The 15289-nt window shown below is 43.1% G+C and overlaps 1 non-coding gene and 1 pseudogene across 1 annotated transcript; both read left to right on the forward strand.

The window, feature by feature from the left end:
- Nucleotides 1–384: 384 nt before the first annotated feature.
- Nucleotides 385–3990, forward strand: LOC119303795 (annotated as a pseudogene).
- A 7164-nt stretch (nt 3991–11154) lies between these two features.
- On the forward strand, nt 11155–11227 carry TRNAE-CUC. The gene has a single exon. It is a non-coding gene; the product is annotated as a tRNA-Glu (tRNA).
- Nucleotides 11228–15289: the final 4062 nt, after the last annotated feature.

The following is a 15289-nucleotide window of genomic DNA, read 5'->3' on the forward strand; positions in this document are numbered from 1 at the left end:
TATAAAACACATTTCTTTCTTTCCACAATAATTCTTGCCGACATCTTTGAAAGGTATGCAGTACTTGATGTGGATTTCTTTAGGAATCTACTTGATGTAGAGTGATGAGAACACTTGTGCAGTATACGACGAGGACCCAAGACCCATAGCTACTGAGTCCTTCTAGCGTGTAAATAGTGTGGTCTGTAAATATTCCTCGTCTTTCATGACCCAAGACCCATGACAGCAGTGGTCAGCAGTAGCGATCTAATATTTGAGAGGAATGGAGACCAGTCAGCAGCAGAAAGTATCTCCGAGCAAGCGTGTGGTAAGTAGAATACCAGTGACGCGCCTATAAATTAAGAACAATGGTGAACGGGAAGAATCAAACACTCCATACTCCAAACTTGTAAACATATACGTATATGCTTTGTTGGTCTCGTCTCTGCCCTGCAGCCGAAGGCGTAGCTCTTATTCCTGCCAGGAAAGAAAAGGAAATCCCCCAGGTGATTCACCCAGAACAATCCATGAATTCATGAATATCTGCTAGCATATATTATGTCATTTATTAACCATCTAAAAATTTCTCCTTTCGCATATATTACATACTGAAGATGGATCTAATTCGACCAGCGCACGTACCACTAGCTGCCCAGCTATGAAGGTTACTGCTAAGACCCGACAGTTGCTTCTCTTGGTGTTGGTGGCTTGCACTGCACATGCCGCCATCTGCAGCTCCTCCTCCTTGCATGGAAACGAGACAGATCGACTATCACTGCTGGGATTCAAAAATGCAATCAGTCTCGATCCGCAGCAAGTCTTCATGTCCTGGAATGATAGCACACACTTCTGCAACTGGGAAGGTGTCTTGTGCAGGACAAAGAAGACTCTACCACATCGTGTCACTTCTCTAAACCTTACAAGCCGAGGTTTGGTAGGAGTAGGACACATCTCTCCTACACTTGGGAACCTTTCATTCTTGCACTCTCTAGCCCTGACGGAAAACTCACTTACCGGGGAGATTCCACCCTCCCTTGGTCACTTGCGCCGCCTCCAAACCTTGCACTTGTAAAATAACACACTGCAAGGTAGGATACCGAGTTTTGCAAACTGCTCGAAGCTCAAGGATCTGCGTTTTTCATTTAACAATCTAGTTGGCCAATTTCCTGCTGATTTGCCTCCTCGCCTTCAGCTGTTAAAACTTCCAGCTAATAACCTCACTGGCACCATCCCAGCTTCTCTTGCCAATATCACAACACTAAAAGTGATTTCCTTTGCATATAATCACTTCAAGGGAAATATCCCAAGTGAGTTTGCAGACTTGTCCAGCTTGCAGACCCTGTATGTTGGTATCAATCAGCTCACAGGTAGGTTTCCCCAAGCCATCTTGAATCTTTCTACACTTGTCGGCCTTTCCCTTGCTCTCAATGGTCTAAGTGGGGAGGTACCACCAAATTTATGTTCCTCACTTCCCAATCTCCAGATACTTCAATTGGGAGCCAACTTGTTTCGAGGGCACATTCCTAGTTCACTTGCTAATGCTTCCAATCTAATCTTCATTGATTTGAGCCGAAACCACTTCACCGGATCGGTGCCCAAGATTGGCAAACTTACCAACCTCGCACATTTGAATCTTGAAAGAAATCAACTCCAAGCACATAGCAGGGAAGATTGGGAGTTTTTGGACAGCTTAGGCAACTGTACGGAGCTACAAGTGTTCGGGATGGGTTGGAATCGTCTATCAGGGCAGGTACCAAGTTCATTAGGCAACCTTTCGAGTCAAATCCAACGTCTATACTTGAATGAAAATCAACTATAGGGAGGTTTTCCTCCCGGCATAGAAAACCATCGCAACCTGTTTGTTTTAGCATTGGAGGGGAATCATTTTACAGGTGTGCTTCCTGAGTGGATTGGAATTCTCAAACCTTTGGAACAAGTTCGTTTGAACACAAACTTCTTTACAGGGATCATTCCATCATCCTTGTCCAACTTGTCTCAATTGGGATTGCTCACTATATTCTCGAACCAGTTAACTGGCCATATACCACCAAGTTTTGGAAACTTTCCAATGCTTCAATATTTGGACATTTCCAGCAACAATCTTGATGGTAAGATTCCAATGGAGATCTTCAAAATACCAGCAATAAATATAATTAATGTATCTTTCAATAACCTCCACGGACAACTTCCTACAAGCATTGGGAATGCTAAACAACTCATAAATTTTGCGTCTTCATCAAACAAGCTATCCGGAGATATTCCAAACAGTCTGGGTGATTGTGAAAGTTTAGAATACATTGAATTAGACTCAAATATTTTTATTGGAAGCATTCCCACTTCATTAGGCCACATAACCAGCCTCAAAGTTTTGAACTGTTCCACCAATAACTTAACTGGGCCAATACCAATAACTCTTGGCAACCTACAATATCTTGAGAAAATAGATTTGTCATTCAACAATCTTAAAGGTGAGGTTCCAACAAAAGGTATCTTCCGTAATGCTACTGTTGTGTGGATTGATGGAAACAAGGGTCTTTGTGGTGGGGCACTGGAGTTACACATGCCAGCATGTTCTATTATGCCTTCAAGTTCAACTAGACACAAGAAATATTTAGTGCTCGAAGGAGTTATACTAACAGCCAGTATGGTGTCACTTGCTATTGTCATATTTGGCTTAATTCTCTGGAGAGGAAAACACAAGAGAGAATCTATATCTTTGCCTTCATTTTCTACAACATTTCCCAAAGTTCCTTTCAATGATCTAGCGAGAGCAACACAAGGATTTTCAACATCCAACTTAATTGGCAACGGGAGGTATAGTTCTGTATACCAAGGAAAACTATTTGAAGAAGAAAATGAGGTTGCAGTAAAAGTCTTCAACCTCGAGACAAGAGGAGCACAAAAGAGCTTTTTTGCGGAATGTAATGCATTGAAAAATCTTCGGCACCGTAATCTGGTCCCAATTCGAACTGCATGCTCAAGTATTTATTCTAATGGTATTGATTTCAAGGCCCTAGTGTATGAGTTCATGCCACGAGGAGACTTACATAAACTACTATATTCAACTAGAGACTCTGAAGGATCTTCAAAGTTGAACCTTCTTACAATGACTCAAAGGATGAGCATTATGGTGGATGTAGCAGATGCAATGGAGTACCTACACCATAACAATCAAGGAACAATGGTTCATTGTGATCTGAAGCCTAGCAACATTCTTTTGGATGACAATATGACAGCTCATGTTGGAGACTTTGGCTTGGCAAGATTCAAAGTTGGTTCCACGGTGTTATCTCTTGGTAACCCAAACTCTTCTTCGGTTGGACTAATGGGGGCGATCGGATACGCTGCTCCAGGTAACAGCCTTATTATATCTTGTGTTGATCTACATTTGTCTTAACGAGTGAAAGAGAAATCAACTCCTCTTTTTATCCATTCCATTTGTAGAATATGCAAGTGGTGGTCAAGTTTCAACCGCCGCAGATGTTTACAGCTTTGGTGTTGTCCTCCTCGAGATATTCCTTGGGAGAAGGCCAACTGATGACATGTTTAAGGATGGACTGAGTATTGTGAAGTTTACAGAGATCAGTTTACCTGATAGAGTAATTGAGATTATCGATCCTCAACTGATACAAGAGTTGGAGCTTTGTCATGATACTCCAATTGGTTTGAATGGAAAAGGTGTATGCTCTCTGCTATGTATGCTAAACATTGGTCTTTGCTGCACCAAGACATCTCCGGGTATTCGCATCAACATGCAAGAGGTGGCTGCCAAGCTACATGGTATCAGAGATGCATATATCATAGAGAACTGAAGTAGCACTTTCGTTGCTTATGTAGCATTAGCTATCTTAACAAGTACATTTTTGTAAGATTGGCGCTTGTTGCACAGCCTATATGTTAGGAACGGATTTACGAATTTCAAACCTTGTGTTTTGTTACTACATCAGCCAATCGTTGTAAATCTCTAACGTTTGTAACCTAACCCGATATAGTGAAATTCGTTGGCTGGAGCCCGTGATTTTTTCCCTTCTCATTGGAGGGGTTTTCCACGCTAAATTTCTTGTGTCCACACTGTGTTGATTTGATCTTCTTCGTGTTCTTGCATGTCGTATTTTTAACATCTTTGTTTTGGAAGCAAAATCATCGCCATCCTTAAACAGAGTGAACAAAGACATATCATCTATACCTACCACCTCGTTCATCATCTTCATGTATGATTGTTGACTATATTATTATAATTACAAAAGTAATGAACAATACAAATTTTCATGTAAAATTATGATTGCGTATTGTACAAATTAAACAAACGAAAACCAATTTTTTACCTTTCCTTCGTTTCATCATATGCCTCATTGGCATTGTACATGTGGAAGTCGTCATCGTCCTCAGGGAAGGCCAACAGCATCTGCAGGGGCAGACCCAGGACAAAAACGTCCCGGTGCTCGCATGTACGCCATATACGGGTAGATACCAAGCAACAATGTATGTAAAAGTAACATACTCAACAATTTAAAAGTTTAGTAATAAAAATGCTTACCAAAAGCAAGTGTTCGACATGAAAACTTGTTCATATGTCGAGGCATTAATTTGCGTGTGTGATGGGGCATCACCTAGTTCATGAGGCAAAGCGTGCAAAGGATAGAGCTATATTGACTGTTTGCTTGCTCATTTCTTCCACATAAAATTATCTCTCTCCTGGAGCTGACCTTGGATAAAACTCAGAACTTCCTTCGGTGATGCTTATGTGAGACTGCATGTGCGTAATTTATTCTGACCCTGTAAGGAACTGGAAACTCTGCCTCTTGATGACATTATCATGTGGTGATCCTACTATGAGCTCTAAATGGTCATCGTCTTTTAAGTCAAATCTGGCTTATATATATTAGACTTGCAATGTGCATGTGCTTTGGTATGGAACGAGAGGAGGATATTATCAGTAGTGTGTTGAGCACTTGTGGTCTTCTTGACGCGGTTCTAGCGACTGCGAGCTAGTGCCCCATTGGGGATCGAGTGTCATGGTCTCATGGAGGTGATTGAACAAGAGGAGTAGGGAGTGGTCATGGAGGTGATTGAACACGAGGAGTAGGAGTAGGTAATTGAATTTCAAACCCATCTTAACCGAGATTGGAAAACAAAAGCGGCAGGAGGAGAGGGATTGGGTGAGAAGAGATGGCAGCTGGTTATGCAAATGGTTTCAGACAAGTATTTTGGAACGGAGGTAGTAGCTTATTGCGCTGCTTGCTATGCAATGACTTGACATGAATGGTCTGAAAATGCTTGATGCAATGCTATATGTCTGAAAATGCTCGACACAATGACAGCAACGAGTTGGAGTCTGAAAGTGTTCTATGCGATGCTGGTTATGTTGGAAATGATGTGCTACAAGCATGCTGACCGCAGTAAATAAATAAATAAAATAGAAAGTACACACAGAAGCTAAAAGGGCTGTCAAGCCTTATGAAAAGCAGTTCTGACAGAGTGTGGCCTTCTTCCTGATGTTCCCAAGATAATAACTGCCATATTACCCATATGTTTGGGTGTGTGTGCAAAGAGATCAGCAGAGAGAAATATCAATATTGTTCTTCCTCGCCTCCTCCCGCCGCTCCCTGGCCTCCCGCTCCTTCCTCGCCTCGTCGAATCTGTATCCCATTATTCCCTTCCCTGTCACGTTGTACTTGTATGTGACCATCATGGTAAGGGCGATGCGGCCAAACAGCAGCTCAGGCCCTCTCCTGTAATAAAGCCACCATCAGCAGATCAGATATGTTGCAAATCTCAGCAACAATTCAGAAAATAAATGAATTTATGAACAGTTTGTTTGGGAATAATTATGAAGAAATGAGCAACGAGAAGAGGTTGAAAATGGCAAAATCATCAAATAAGGATGATGTATGCAGTACCAGTTTTCGTAAAAAGATTCTATTGCTCTCTTGATGTTATCAGCCGTCCAGGATCCATAATCCGTACCATCGGAGGACATCATCCTCTATAAATCGGAGTAGCTGAATAAGTTACTACAATCATTTTAAAAAAAAAAGTTACTACAATCAATTTTTTTTTTAAAAAGTTACTACAATCAAAAGGAAGCTGAAAATCACAACTAGTCGAGCCTCGAGCCAAGGTAGGGAAATACTACTGCAGGCTTACAATCCCTCCCAGACATACGAATACGCAAATTACCCGTCGACAAGCAGAGATGCCTACGTACGTACGTACCCGGGTGGTGTAGCTGCCTCCGTTGCTGCCGGAGAACCGACGGGCCAGTGCCGGCCGCCGGAGCGCGAGCCCAGTGGCGGATCGGAGCATCGCCAACGCGGCACTTGTATTGCTCGGGACGGCAGAAGATCGCGGTGGTTGAGTCGGCTGAAGACCGCCGGAGCGGGAGCGTGCGTCTTCGACGTCGACTGAGGTCTCAGGTCGCGACTCGCGATCGCCTCAGCCTCTGGGTCTCCAGCGGCCTGGTCCAATCCTACCCTTGGGCGTATAAGCCCTAGAATTCACCACTGATTCACCAAAAAAAAAAACCGAATGGAAATCATCGATGCAGACCAGGAGATGCCCACGGCCGCGATCTGTGAAGCAAATCGCCACCACCCTAGATAAGAAAACATCAACAAGGGCGAGTAGAAACCGAGCTTTGGTTTCAGCAAAAGGCCCAACTCAAACAATCAACCATATATTGTGTTACATCTTCCCATTTTTTGAGACCTCCTGTTTTATTAGTCGAGGAAATGACTGAAGGACCTTGTATGGCCCGGCCATGGAACGCCCCATTTACTTCCCCGATTTTTATAAAAAGTACTTTTGAAAGAAGCATTATTTTGTGAGGGTAGAAAGAAGCATTTCGGTTAAAGGTTATAATAATTGTATTTAAAAAAGTTATTAACACACGCGCGAATTTCATGCATTCATGGAAAAAAATGAAGTGTAAAAAGAAAAACCATAAACATAAATCGAGAAAAGGGTGAAAAATAGACAAAAATGCAAGAAACAAAGAAATAAACCGAAACCCAAAATGGGGTGTCCACACGCGTTTTGTTGACATTTTGATGGGTTGAGCATCAGATATGCATCATCCAATTTTCCCTGGGAATCCTATTTGCCGCTCACATCGACAAATAATGAGAGTTACGCCTTTGTCCCAACTCCAAAGTGGGTGGCCGGGCCCAATAAGATCGGGACCATCTTCCGATTCATTTTCACATTTTTGCTGATGCTTTTTAGTTCCTTTTTTTCTGCTTGTTTTGTTTTGTGTATGGGGAAAATACATAACCACTTGTAATTTTTGTGTGTGGAAAAGGCCTAAGGCCATTTATTTAGTATCACATGTCTTTCCATACACCCTTACAATACATCCAAATTCTTAGGAGTGTCGAATTATTAATACCCATGCATCCGTTGGTGTGGCATGGCGTGAGCAAAGCTTATTGCCAGCTCTAGACCTTCTCTGATGGAGCGAACTTGTTTAAACCCGGAAGCTTGTAGAAGCAACAACCAGGAAGTCGTCAATGTAGACCAGAAGACGTCGATAGTCATGATCTGTGTAGCAAATCACCGCCACCAGAAGAAAACACCAAAAAGAGCTTGCAAATCCTCTGAAGAAACATATATTCTAACACACATGAACAACTATTTTCAAATGCATGATTTTTTTTAATCTGAATTTTTCGTACAAGGTTAAAAAAATATGATACGAATATTACTTTTAATATATGAACATTTATTTCTAGGTACATAACATTTTATTTTTCATATACAAAATATCTCAATTGTTAAACCGTTTATTTTAACAATACATTTAAATATTATTAAATAATAAAATCCGGTGGCCAAGGAGGAGGTCGCTGATGCACAGTGCAGAGAGGGTAGCGAGCGTAGAGGCTTTGGCAAAGGCGGCGAAGTCGAGGTTGAAGGTGAGCGGCATGGGCAGTCACCAGTTGGGCGATAGGTCCACATCTTTGATGTCCGAAAAACTACGAGGTTGATTGGCTTGTGATTTTCAATACATTTAAAACTTTCTAGCTAAATACCCGTGCGATGCAAAGGGGGCAACTTTATTCTAGTAGTTCAACATAGGATGATTTTGATTGGATTGAGACTGAGATATGCTACGAGGAGAGAATCTGTAGGCAAATGTAAGGACATATATGATCTATAGGGCTGGAAAAAAAGCTCGAAGCTCGCGAGCTAAACGAGTAGCTCGTGACTCGGCTCGAATCGACTCGAACTCGAAGAATAACGAGTCGAGCCAAGTTTTAGTTTAAGATCGTTTATAGACCAAGTTAAACGAGCCAATCTCACGAGTACTCGTATAACTTGTTAGGCTCGGTACCAGGACCGGCCCTGGACCAGGGCAGCAGGGGCGACGGCCCAGGGCCCAGCCAAACTAGGGGCCCCGACCTGTGCTGCAATGTGTGTATAGTAGATGATATAGGCCCTGATGAATTCGTAAAATGAAAATGAAAAAGAAAAAAGTTTGTAGGCTGAGAAGCCCATCATCCAACTTCTAACAGAAGCCCAATTGCCAAGAGGCCTCAAGAAGGTACGCGCGCACAGGAGCGAGGCGGCGATTCCTCATGTCTCCACGCCGGTTCGTTTTCTCGTTCGCCTCACAGATCGGGCCACCGCCGGATGCTTGCAGGAAAGAAAGGTAAGTATCTAGAGAAATTTCTCTTTTCTTTGCCCTCAATCTTAATCTAGCTAGTGATTAATAATATTCTTCCTTTTACAACAGTATAGCGGCGTTGGAGATTTGGAGTGGAGTTCATGTGTTGCCGACTTGCTCTTCGACTTCTAGTTTCCTTGATGATTAGATTTGGATAGCCGAAGAACATAGATTCTCACTGATTTGAACAGCAACCTTCAGGTCCCTTTGTTCCTTTTCTTGCAAACATGTTGCCCAAAAAACATTTATCTGGTTCCCAAAAAAGAAGAAAGAGGAAACGAACAGATGAGTTCATTGGATTGCAGAAGGGTGCTATCAATGATTTTATTATAGATTTTCACGATTTTTATCAATATATGGAATCAAAATTTTCCTCCAATGTCTTCGCTGGGCCAATTCATTTGAGTTCGCCCCGGGGCCTCCGAAACTCCAGGACCGGCGCTGCTCGGTACAAAAGATCAGCCACTCCCAATACAAAAAAAGATAAGCCACTCAGCACCCTACGTTCCAGGCGCACAACACAAGGCCCAACCGTTGAAGGCCCATCCGCCTAGGAGACTCATGCGTTACAAGGAAATTACAATTGTTTAGTGATATATATGTTTAATATATACATAATCAACTTTACCATTTTGAAGGTTTTATGTTCATATCTTTAACGATCTTAACAAGCTAAACGAGCCAGCTCGCGAGTTATACGAGTCGAGCCAATCTTGGGTTTAAGCTCGTTATAGTAACGAGCCGAGTCAAGCTAGCTCGGTAACGAAACGAGCTCTAGCGAGTCGAGCTGAGCTGGCTCGACTCGGCTCGAATTCCAGCCCTAATGATCTGACGTGATTGAGATTGTGTATGTACAACTATGTGAGTTGATTTTATTGTTTGCTTGCAAGAATTTCTTGCTATTGGCGATTTATTTGATTTGTGTTGATTGCTTTGCAAAGGTTTGTTCACAAAAATAAGGAGGTGTGGGTCAGTTTTGGAAAAATAAATAAAGGGGGTTATCACATGGTTTAAAATAAAATCGATGGGAAGGGGCATATCTCCATGAGAGAGGTGGAAGCGATGGAAGCAAAGCCAACAAATTTCCCTTTGATAGTAGAGATTAAATAAGAAAATTAGGTGGCCAAGGAGGAGGTCGCCGATGTGCTTGTGGAGATGGTAGCATAGAGGCTTTGGCACAGGCGGCAAAGTCGAGGTAGAAGGTGAGTGGCATGGGCAGTCACTAGGTGGGCAATCGGTCCACATTGTTGACGTCCAGAAAACTATGAGGTTTTTTTGGCTTGTGACTAAGTTGAAGATATTTTTTGCCACACTAAGGATCAACTTGTAGTTTCCATTTTATTAACATAAGCTTAGACAAACTTAGCAAAAAAATATGTGGCAAAATATGGCATTGGAAGGCTTAGAACCACATGCTACATCTCGAAATTTTCCTTGTCCACCGCGTGCGGTGTCCATGTTGTTGAGGGTACTTGTTGTGCTCTTAGTGTTGCCTCTGACGAAGACTTTGGTGGGACTGTTTGATTGCATAGTACCTCCATATGGAGTGTGGCGTTGCAAAGACCGGGCTCCATAGAGCTCGTTTTGCAAAAAAATAAATCAAAATGTATTTAAAAGTTTCAAAAAATGCCAATTTTTTTGTACAAATACATATGCATATTCTTTAAGTATATATAAAATTTTAGTAACTAATTTGATCATTTGCATGCTACACAAAAAAGACAAATATCTGATACAAATACAACAAAGAAAAAGCCTATTTCAATCTGTGTATTTGTCTTTTTTGTATACATCACATATGAATACATATGTTTATGAAAATTTGTACACGCATACTTCAAGTATATGTCTACATGAAAACATTTTTTTCAGATTTTGTTTGAGTTATGGAAAAAGTATTTTGGCTGAGAAATGTATATAGAGCTTAATGGAGCTCGGCCTCTGCAGCCACTTTTCGCTCCATATGGGTTTATTAGTCTCCCATCGTATTTTAGATCAAATTTTGATCATATATTTGACTAGCGAAATGTTAATGTATGTCACCAAAAAATACATTGTTGGATTCGCATTTGAATGTAGTTTCTAATGATATTATTTTTGCTACGTATAACTTATATTTTATTAATTATTAAAATCATGGTAAAAAAATGACCAAAAATATGAGGCGACTAGTGAACAAGGACGGATATAGTAATTCTTATCCTATTTCTACCAAGTGATCAGCTTGGTAAGCTATCAACAAAAAATGCAACCAAATTTCAAGTCTCAAAAGTTGAGGACCTCCCTTTGGTGGCAGTGTTGAGCAACATCAAGACAAATTGCCCAGCTCTACACCTTTTTCTTTTGATCGTGTCAATTGGTCCTCTTTTTTCTCACATCACGTCAATCGGTCAGTTAAAAGTAACGGGTATAGCACATGTTCTTGCTGGCTCGAGTCGGCACTGAATGTGCATTAGCCCGTCAGAATGAAACAAGAAATAAGAAAATAGATTTCACGTCTAATAGCACAATCCGTCGTAGTCTAGGTGGTTAGGATACTCGGCTCTCACCCGAGAGACCCGGGTTCAAGTCCCGGCGACGGCGGAACACTTTTCTGTGTTTTGTTCTTCTGCTTCCATAATTTGAACTACCTACGTTTTTTATGTGCAGAGATCGGTTCATTTTCAGTAAACAAAAATAGGCAAGAAGTCTTTGTGTAACATGATCTGTAGACTAACCCAACCAAGGCCCTAACCTTTACTGCCAACAAGATCCTTTCAATTCAAGAAACCTGCAAGCACTCAGTAGTTCAGACAGTCCAGGGGAAATTCAATTGATCTGAAACAACCAGGCCTGCTGTACGTACTAAGCCAAGATAACCATGAAACTTTTTAAGAGAAACAATGTTTTGAAGAAGCTTGTTATGATACCATGTTCAAATCCTGAATATTTGCTTAGGCATGGTACATGCCTTCAGCAAAATGGTGAACCAACTCAGATGGAAAAACAAAAACATGGGTCAAACACAGCTTAGCTAATAAAAATAAATAAACATCTTGGATTTCAACAGGACACGCCAGTTGTTTTTGACAGAGAATGCCATTAGACTGAAGTAGCAAACTGATAGTTACAATTCATTATTATGATATGATGATCATACAACAGAAAACATTTCCAACGCTATGTAGAACTCATGGTTGTTGTACCAGAAACAAACCGGATTGACGTTGTTTCTGTTAGGAATATGCAACTTGTATTCCCATGAGGCCATAGGCCGATATATATACACGTACAGGTGTGGAACATATGCAGAAAACCCCTTATACAACGGGATAAATACAAAGGGGTACATGACTTATATTATAACTCTAACACCCCCCCTCAAACTCATGGTGGATGAACAACACTGAGTTTGGAGAGATAAAAGCCATGTTGTGCTCTAGTCTGGGCCTTCGTCAGGAAATCCGCCAACTGTAACTCAGAAGGCACATACTGAAGAGCAATAACCTGATCCTGCACACCAGCGCGCACATAGAAAGCATCAACACCAATATGCTTGGTGAGCTCATGCTTCACAGGATCACGCGCAATGCTAATAGCACCTGTACTGTCAGATAAGAGCAGAGTCGGTGTAGTGACAGAAAACACCAAAATCCTGAAGTAACCACCATAACCAAGTCACCTCTGCCGTCAAAAGAGCCATTGCTCGCAACTCAGCCTCGGCACTCGAACGGGAAACTGCAATCTGTTTCTTCGTCTTCCAGGCAATGAGAGAACCACCAAGAAAAACACAGTAAGCAAAAAGTGAACGGCGATCTGAAGGATCACTAGCCCACGTAGCATCCGAATAGGCCTGAAGCTGTAAAGAACTGGAGCGAGGAAAGAATAGACGGTGAGAGATCGTGCCCCGAAGATATCGAAGAACACGAAGGAGATGACTATAGTGAACCGATGTGGGAGCAGAGACGAACTGACTCAGAATATGAACCGGATAAGAGATGTCCGGACGAGTGACAGCTAGATAGACAAGACTGCCAACAAGATGACGATAACGCGTCGGGTCAGGGAGAGGATCACCATCAGTAGCACGAAGGTGAAGATTGAGCTCCATAGGAGTCTCAACAATGCGCTCGTCAGTAAGAGCAGCACGAGCAAGAAGATCCTGGATATACTTTTCCTGGGATATAAAAAAGCCATCAGAGGTAGAAGAGACTTCAATCCCAAGAAAGTAGCGAAGAGGTCCAAGATCAGACATAAGAAACTGCTCACTAAGACGAGCCTTTACAAAGGCAATATACTCAGGGTCGTCACCAGTGTTGATCATGTCATCAACATAGAGAAGAAGAAGAGTCCGACCACGAGTGGAAATGTGGACAAACAACGCTGGATCATGATCACTCGCTGAAAAACCAGCGGCAATCACCACAGAGGAAAAACGCTCAAACCAGGCGCGAGGGGCTTGCTTAAGGCCATAGAGAGAGCGACGAAGACGATAGACCATGCCATCAGGAACAGAATACCCAGGTGGGGGCTGCATGTATACCTCCTCATGCAGCTCACCATTAAGAAAGGCATTCTTAACATCAAGCTAAGAAACAGACCAATGACGAATAGAGGCCACAACGAGAAGTGTGCGGATAGTGGTCATATGGGCCACAGGAGCAAATGTCTCATCGTAATCATGACCATGCTCCTGCTGAAAACCACGAGCCACAAGATGAGCCTTGTAACGCTCAAGAGAACCATCAGAGCGAGTATTAACCTTGTAGACCCACTTATAAGTGATGGGACGAACACCGGGAAGAAGAGAAACAAGATCCCATGTGCCGGTGCGCTCAAGAGCAGCAAGCTCCTCTGCCATCGCAAACTGCCATTCAGGATGAACAAGAGCATCGAGATAAGACGTAGGCTCGAGTATAGCCGAAAGAGCATATCGACTAGGAGAATAGCGGTCAGGGGGAGGGCGAGGCCGAGCCCAAAGACCATAAGGCGGCTGGGATGAGGAGGACGACGCACCAGAAGTAGATGTCACGTCAGTGGATCTATCCAGAACACGTGGACGGCGAGTATAATGAAAAGGAAAGGAGGGAAGAGGTGGAATCACTGGAGGTGGAGACGGGGAATGTAGCGATGACGAAGGTGGAGAAGGGGAAGGTATCGGTGATGAAGGTGGAGATGGGAAATGTGTCGGTGATGAAGGTGGAGAAGAATCTGTAGGAGAGGATGGCGTCGGATCTGCAACAGCAGGACGAGGAATAGGAATACTGGGCATAGAGGGAGGTGTGTCAGGAAAAGTGAGGAAAGAGATATCCTCCACTGAAAAGGTTGAGGAAGATGGACGCGGGTAGGAAAGACGAGACTCATCAAAAGTTACATCCCGAGAAATACGCATCCGACGACCGATAGGATCCCAACAACGATAGCCCTTATGCTCATCACTATAGCCTAAGAAGACACACTCAACAGACTGAGCAGAAAGTTTGGTGCGTTCACGAGGGGCTAGAAGAACATAGCAAACACAACCAAACAAACGAAGCGCCGAGTAATCAGGAGAACGATCAAAGAGATGCTCGAAAGGAACGCCACCCTGCAAAGCAGTGGAAGGCTGAAGGTTGATGAGATAGGTGGAAGTGGAAACAGCCTCGGCCCAAAAGTGAGGTGGAAGAGAGGCGGCGATCATCAATGCACGAGCCATCTCAAGAAGGTGACAATGCTTGCGCTCAGCCACGCCATTCTCAGCATGAGCACCAGGACAAGAGAACTGAGCAAGAGTACCTTGCTCGGCAAGAACTCCACGCAACATCTTGGAGATATACTCTCCAGCAGAGTCAGCACGGAACACACGAATAGGCGTAGAGAACTGAGTGTGGACCATGGCAGCAAAATGCTGATAGATAGATAAGACCTCACTATGAGAAGACATAAAATATATCCATGTGTGCCGAGAGAAATCATCTATGAAGATAATATAGTAGCGATGACCTCCCTTCGAGGCAAAGGGAGCTGGACCCCAAACATCAGAGTGAATAAGGTCGAAAGGACGCTGAGACACAGTCTCGCTATGAGGATAAGGTAACTGGATCTGTTTGCCAAGATGGCAACCCTGACAGTCTAAAGACACACCGCCGGAGACGGACCCAAGAAGGCCACGTCGAACTAAAGAGGAGAGACGAGAGCCACACAAATGACCAAGGCGATGATGCCACTGCTGAAAAGAGCTAGTAGACAAGGTAACCGAGGCAGAGAGACTGGCAGCGGTAGCAGCGGAGGGAAGGTGAAGCCAGTCAAGCTCCCAGAGACCCTGAGAGTCACGACGCTGAGGGCCAGCACCAAGGAGAGTACCAGTGTGACGGTCCAGAACAGAACAGGAGTCAAAGTCTAGAATGACCCAACAACCAGAGTCAACAATCTGACCACCAGAAAGAAGCTGCATGGTAAGTCGAGGAACATGAGCAACATCAGAAACATGAAAAGATGAGGTGCTAAGAATGCCTCGACCATTAACCGGGAGGGAGGTATCATCAGCAGTATGAACATGAACAGGAGAATCGAGTGCACGAATGGAAGACAAAGTGGATGAATCATGAGTCATATGAAAAAATGCTCCGGTATCAAGAATCCATGAAGATGTACCTGACTGTGTAGAAGGTGGTCTCACAATGCCAG

Source organism: Triticum dicoccoides, chromosome 5A (genome assembly GCF_002162155.2).
Source record: "Triticum dicoccoides isolate Atlit2015 ecotype Zavitan chromosome 5A, WEW_v2.0, whole genome shotgun sequence".
Taxonomy (NCBI): Eukaryota; Viridiplantae; Streptophyta; class Magnoliopsida; order Poales; family Poaceae; genus Triticum; species Triticum dicoccoides.